Below are 6,543 nucleotides of genomic sequence, written 5' to 3' on the forward strand. Positions count from 1 at the left end.
TTTTTTTTTAAGTAGATATTCATAAAGAAAAGAATCTGGGTCCGGTTTGGAAAGGTCAGTTTATTAGGAATCATTTATTCATTCAACGAACACCATCAGAGACTGCCCAGAAGTGCTGCAAGCACCATTTTTTCATTCACTGTCTCCTGTTAATAAAACAGCTTGTCTCGAATGGGAAGGCTAGTTAATGTGCACTGGGTAATTTTGTTTATTTTCAAAAGAAATCTATTAGTGTTATTGTCTCATTGTGTTTCTAAAAAGTGATTTTTTTTTTTTAAAGGAGGCAGTCCTATTGTTGGAAGGGTTCCTAAAGTAGGAGGGAGTGAGTTCCAGGGTAAAGTCTTCTGCAAGGAGCCTGGGCAGAGGCCTGGGGGAGGTGGGGCTGGTCAGTGGCTTCCCCTGTGACACCCTCCAAAACCCCCGATAGAGACAAGGCCTGTCTGCTAGGAGAATCTTTGGATCTAAAAGGTGGTGGTGGGGCGGGGGGTGGGTTCTTAACTGTTAGCATCTCCTGGGACCCAGAGTGAAGGCCTTGGTCCCTCCTGTCCTGAGCAGGACGGTAGAATCCTTTCCATCTGGCTGGAGCTGGAAAGACTTTGTAACCACCCTCCCCGCACTGAATACTCCCTCACCCCACAACTCTGCAATGGGGCCCTTCTGGGCAGGAGGAAGCTCCATCTCCTGGCCTCTGAACCAGGCCTCATTGGAGCTCTCACAGCTAGAAACCTCATTGGATCTCTCACAACCTAGAAACCCTGCATTTGGTGTCCACCCATCCCCTCCTACTCCAGTCAGGCCAAGGCGGGCTTGCCTAGACATGCTTCCACCAGCAGCCTTGGCCATTCAACTCTGGCGTCCTTCCTCCAGGAAGCCTTCCCTAGCACCCCCATCCCAACACTTCATTCTTTAGGTGCCCTCTTCAGGACATGCTGCCAGCCTGTGCATATCTTTGTTATTAATAATTCTTTCCACTTTGGTCCTCCCACTAGACAGTAAGCTGCTTGAGGATGGAGTTCTACTCATCCTAACTTCAAGTAGCCAGCACTGTACCCAGTACATAGAAAAGGCTCAGCAAGACTGGGGGGGTGGCTCACGCCTGTAATCTCAGCACTTTGGGGGGCTGAGGTGGGTGGATCATGATGAGGAAGAAAAATAAAATTCAGAATAAACATTAATTTAAAAAAATGAGAAAGTCATAAAGAGCAGAGAAGCAAGTAAACCACCCCTCCCAGCCTACATTGCCTGCAGTTAGCTAAAACAGACTGAGCAATTTTATTTTGTCTCTGTTCTTCTCAGCTTGAATTTCCACAACAACAACGTCAGGAGTTTGAAGACAAGCCTGACCAACATGGTAAAACCTCGTCTTTACTAAAAATACAAAAATTACTGGACATGGTGGTGCACGCCTGTAATCTCAGCTACTCGGGAGGCTGAGGCAGGAGAATCGCTTGAAGCCGGGAGGTGGAGGTTGCAGTGAGCCGAGATCGCGCCATTGCACTGGGCGACAGAGTAAGATTCCACCTCAAAAAAAAATTTTTTTTGGCCAGGAGAGGTGGCTCACACCTGTAATCCCAGCAATTTGTGAGGCCCAGGCAGGTGGATCATCTGAGGTCAGGAGTTCAAGACCAGCCTGGCTAACATGGTGAAACCCCATCTCTACTAAAAATAAAAACAAGTAGCCAGGCGTGGTGGTGAGCGCCTGTAGTCCCAGCTACCTGGGAGGCTGAGGCAGGAGAATCACTTGAACCTGGGAGGCAGAGGTTGCAGTGAGCCAAGATCTCACCACTCTACTCCAGCCTGGGTGACAGAGCGAGACCCTGTCTCAAAAAAAATAAATAAATACAGGCCAGGTATGGTGGCTCACACCTGTAATCCCAGCACTTTGGGAGGCCGAGGTGGATGGATCATGAGGTCAAGAGATTGAGACCATCCTGGCCAATATAGTGAAACCTTGTCTCTACTAAAAATGCAAAAATTAGCTGGGCCTGGTGGCATGTGCCTGTAGTCCCAGCTACTCAGGAGGCTGAGGCAAGAGAATCGCTTGAACCTGGGAGGCAGAGGTTGCAGTGAGCCAAGATCGCACCACTGCACTCCAGCCTGGGTGACAGAGGGAGACTCTGTCTCAAAATAAATAAATAAATAATAAAAATTAGCTGGGCATGGTAGCTCATGTACTTAGTCCCAGGTACCCAGGAGGCTGAGGTAGGAGAGCCGCTGGAGCCCGGGAGTTCAAGGCTACAGTGAGCTATGATGGTACTACTACACTGCAGGTTGGGTGACAGACTGAGCCAAAAACAAAAAGCACATGGCTTTCCCCAGAATTGCAGAGACCCACATCTAGATTTCCAGGATCTAGCACGGCCTAGGGGTGCCTTCAGAGGACGTTGATGCTACTTTTCCGTCCTCTTTCTGGCAAGTGCTGCCAAGAGCCTTGGTCAGATCTGACCATTTCCCTTCCTCCTCAGCTGGGGTCTAGGAATGGGGCTTCTAAGGCAATGCAGCTCTTTCTCTGGAATATGGTCAGTGACCGAGCCCAGGAAGCTGGGAAGAGATGTGACACCGTGCAGAGGGCTGATTTGTTGTAGGGAATCTTTTAAAGCAGTCAGTGCTTTCCCTGCAAGTGCCTCAAAATACTAAAACATTTTTTAAAATTGAGGTGAAATTTATATATAAAAGTAACCATTTCCAGCCTGGGCAACGTAGGAAGATCCAGCCTCCAGAAAACATTAAAAAAAAAATTGGACCAGGCGCAGTGGCTCACACCTGTAATTCCAGCACTTTGGGAGGCCAAGATGGACAGATCACTTGAGTCCAAGAGTTTGAGACCAGCCTGGGCAACATGATGAAATCTCGTCTCTACAAAAAATAAAAAAAATTAAAATTAGCCAGATATGGTGGCCCGCACCTGTGGTCTCAGTTACTCAGGAGGCTGAGGTGGGAGGATCACTTGAGCCGAGGAAGTGGAGCCTGCAGTGGACTGGGATCATGCCACTGCCCTACAGTGACAGAATGAGTCCCTGTCTTGAAAGAGAAAGAAAGAGGGAAGGAAGGAAAGAAGGAAGGAAGGAAAGAAAGAAAAGAAAGAAAGAGAGAGAAAGGAAAGAGGAAGAAAGAAAGGAAGAAAGAAAATCATTTCAAAGTGAATAGTTCAGTGGCATTTATTTATTTATTTACTATTTACTTATTTATTTATTGGGACAGAGTTTTGTTCTTGTTGCCCAGGCTGGAGTGCAATGGCATGATCTCGGCTCACCACTACCTCTGCCTCCCGGGTTCAAGCGATTCTCCTGCCTCAGCCTCCCACAAAGCTGGGATTACAGGCATGCACCACCACGCTAATTTCGTTTTGTTTTGTTTCTTGAGATGGATTCTTGCTCTGCCACCAGGCTGGAGTGCAGTGGCCTGATATTGGCTCACTGCAACCTCTGCCTCCTGGGTTCAAGCGATTCCCTAGTCTCAGCCTCCCAAGTAGCTGGGACTACGGGGCACGAGCCACCATGCCTGGCTAATTATTTTTTTTGTATTTTAGTAGAGACGGGGTTTCACCATGTTGGCCAGGATGGTATCTATCTCCTGACCTCATGATCCGCCCACCTCAGCTTCCCAAAGTGCTGGGATTACAGGCATAATCCACTGTACTCAGTGTAATTTTGTATTTTGTATTTTTTTTTTTTTTGAGACGGAGTTTCGCTCTTGTTACCCAGGCTGGAGTGCAATGGCGCGATCTCGGCTCACCACAACCTCCGTCTCCTGGGTTCAAGCAATTCTCTTGCCTCAGCTTCCCAAGTAGTTGGGACTACAGGTGTGTGCCACCATGCCTAGCTAATTTTTGTATTTTTAGTAGAGATGGGGTTTCACCATGTTGACCAGGATGGTCTCGATCTCTTGACCTCGTGATCCATCCGTCTCGGCCTCCCAAAGTGCTGGGATTGCAGGCGTGAGCCACCGCGTCCGGCCCTAATTTTGTATTTTTAGTAGAGACAGGATTTCTCCATGTTGGTCAGGCTAGTCTTGAACTCCCAACCTCAGGTGATCCGCCCACCGTGGTCTCCCAAAGTACTGGGATTACAGGCATGAGCCACCGCACCTGGCCAGTTCAGTGGCATTTAGTATATTCACAATGTTGTGCAACCACTGCCTCTATCTGGTTCAAATCATCTTCATAACTCCCAAGGAGGCCCTTTACCCATCAAGCAGTCACTCTCCTCAGAATGCTTTGAAGATGAAATGTTCACTTGTTGGTAGGGAACTGGGTAGGGCTGGATGGGTGGCTCATGCCTGTAATTCTAGCATTTTGGAAGGACAAAGTGGAAGGATTGCTTGAGGCCAAGAGTTCAAGACCAACCTGGCCAACATAGCAAGACACCCCATGTCTACTTTTTTCTAATTTAAAAAAAAAGAAGAAAAAAAAGCAGGGCTGCCTCTACACAACTACAGAGGAGGCTGCTACCATTAGAGTCTGCATTACCATGTGTCTTCTCGAGAGTAGTGCTCCAGGGAGCACTCATCACATAGACATTGTGCAACATGGCAGCCACAGGACAACCCTGGTGGGGAGACTGGTTGACCTCTGAGCAGGAGTGGGCTGGTGTCACATCCATCCCAGGTGACTCAGGCCTCTAGTGTTGGTGAAGCGGCCCCAAGTCCCAGTGTCTGTGGTGATGGCCCTGACCATGCAGAAACCCTGCCTCTTCCAGGGTTGTGCTCCATTCCCGTGGGACTCGTTGCAGCCTGCAATTTAAAGTCAATGAGCATTCACTCCTGGCCACCTGCCCCTCCCCGTTCAGGCGGTTCCTGTCCGCAGCACTGGTTCCCAGGGCCTCGGTCTGGCAAGTCACCCCAGTCGGGTTTGGGAAGTTAAACCAGATCTTGGGGTGGGGGTGTGATTCTAAGAGCCCCAGAACTCAGGATGGGAACCCGTGAAGGCCAGCCAGCTAGCTTGCATGCTTTCTGCTTGGGGCGCCTCCGCAGCCCTTTGGAAAAAATTCTCATTGCAGCTGGTGGAAGTGGCCTGAGGAGCCCATAAATTGGGGCGGTAAGGAGAGGGTGAAGTGGTGGGAGGAGGTGGAGACAAGAAGCCAGCAGAAGTGTTCCTAGGAGTCTGTGGCTTTCTTGAAAAACAACAAACAGCTTGGTCAAAATAGCACGATTATAAATGCATCTGGTTTAGGAGGCTTGTGAAAAGCTGCAGTGAGGGCCTCAGGGAGGATTTTGACTATCCTACTGGAGGGAGAGTTAAAAACTCAGTGGGGAATCTTTTTGCAAATGAAGCTGCCTTTTTTGTTTTGAGAGTCTTGCTCTGTCACCCAGGCTGGAGCACAGTGGCATGATCTCAGCTCACTACAACCCCTGCCTCCCGGGTTCAAGTGCTTCTCCTGCCTCAGCCTCCTGAGTATCTGGGATTATAGGCACCTGCCACCACGCTTGGCTAACTTTTTGTATTTTTAGTAGAGATGGGATTTTACCACGTTAGCCAGGATGGTCTCGATCTCCTGACCTCGTGATCCACTGGCCTTAGCCTCCCAAAGTGCTGGGATTACAGGCATAAGCCTGGACTGAAGCTCCTTTTTGAAATAGAAATACTAACAATACAACGTATTGATCAGTCTTTCAAAGTAGCTTTTAAAAATCTGTTGTCCAGGCCAGGCACTGTGGCTCATGCCTATAATCCCAGCTCTTAGGGAGGCAAAGGTGGGAGGATAGCTTGAACCCAGGAGTTCAAGACCTGCCTGGGCAATATAGTGAGACCCTGTAATCAAAAAAAAAAAAAAAAAAGAAGAAAAGAAAAAAGTATATATACAAAAAAATCTGTTGTCCAGGTATGCCCTGAGGAACAAATATAGTGCCATCCTACAGATGAGGACAGTGAGGCCCAAAGTGAGAATCTTAGGATCCCTCCTCGAACCAGTGGCTTTCATTTCTTCTTCTTTTTTTTTTTATTTAAAAATAGATTATACCACTTGTCAGCAGGAATCATTTCAAGTCTGATTAATAGTTAGGATCAGGGTCCTGGAGCAGTGGCTCATGCCTGTAATCCCAGCACTTTGGGAGGCTGAGGCGGGCAAATCACGAGGTCAGGAGTTCGAGACCATCCTGACCAACATGGTGAAACCTCCCTCTCTACTAAAAATACAAAAATTAGGCTGGGCGTGGTGGCTAACGCCTGTTATCTCAGCACTTTGGGAAACCGAGGTGGGTGGATCACAGGGTCAGGAGACTGAGACTATCCTGGCTAACATGGTGAAACCTCGTCTCTACTAGAAATACAAAAAATTAGCCAGGCATGGTGGCAAATGCCTGTAGTCCCAGCTACTTGGGAGGCTGAGGCAGGAGAATCACTTGAACCTGGGAGGCAGAGGTTGCAGTGAACCAAGATCGAGCCACTGCACCCCAGCCTGGGTGACAGAGTGTGACTCTGTCTCAAAAAAAAAAAATGAAATAAAAATACAAAAATTAGATGGGTGTGATGGTGCCCATGTGTAATCCCAGTTACTCAGGAGGCTGAGGCAGGAGAATTGCTTGAACCCAGAAGGCAGATGTTGC

This window comes from Cebus imitator, unplaced genomic scaffold (assembly GCF_001604975.1).
Source record: "Cebus imitator isolate Cc_AM_T3 unplaced genomic scaffold, Cebus_imitator-1.0 Scaffold215, whole genome shotgun sequence".
NCBI lineage: Eukaryota > Metazoa > Chordata > Mammalia > Primates > Cebidae > Cebus > Cebus imitator.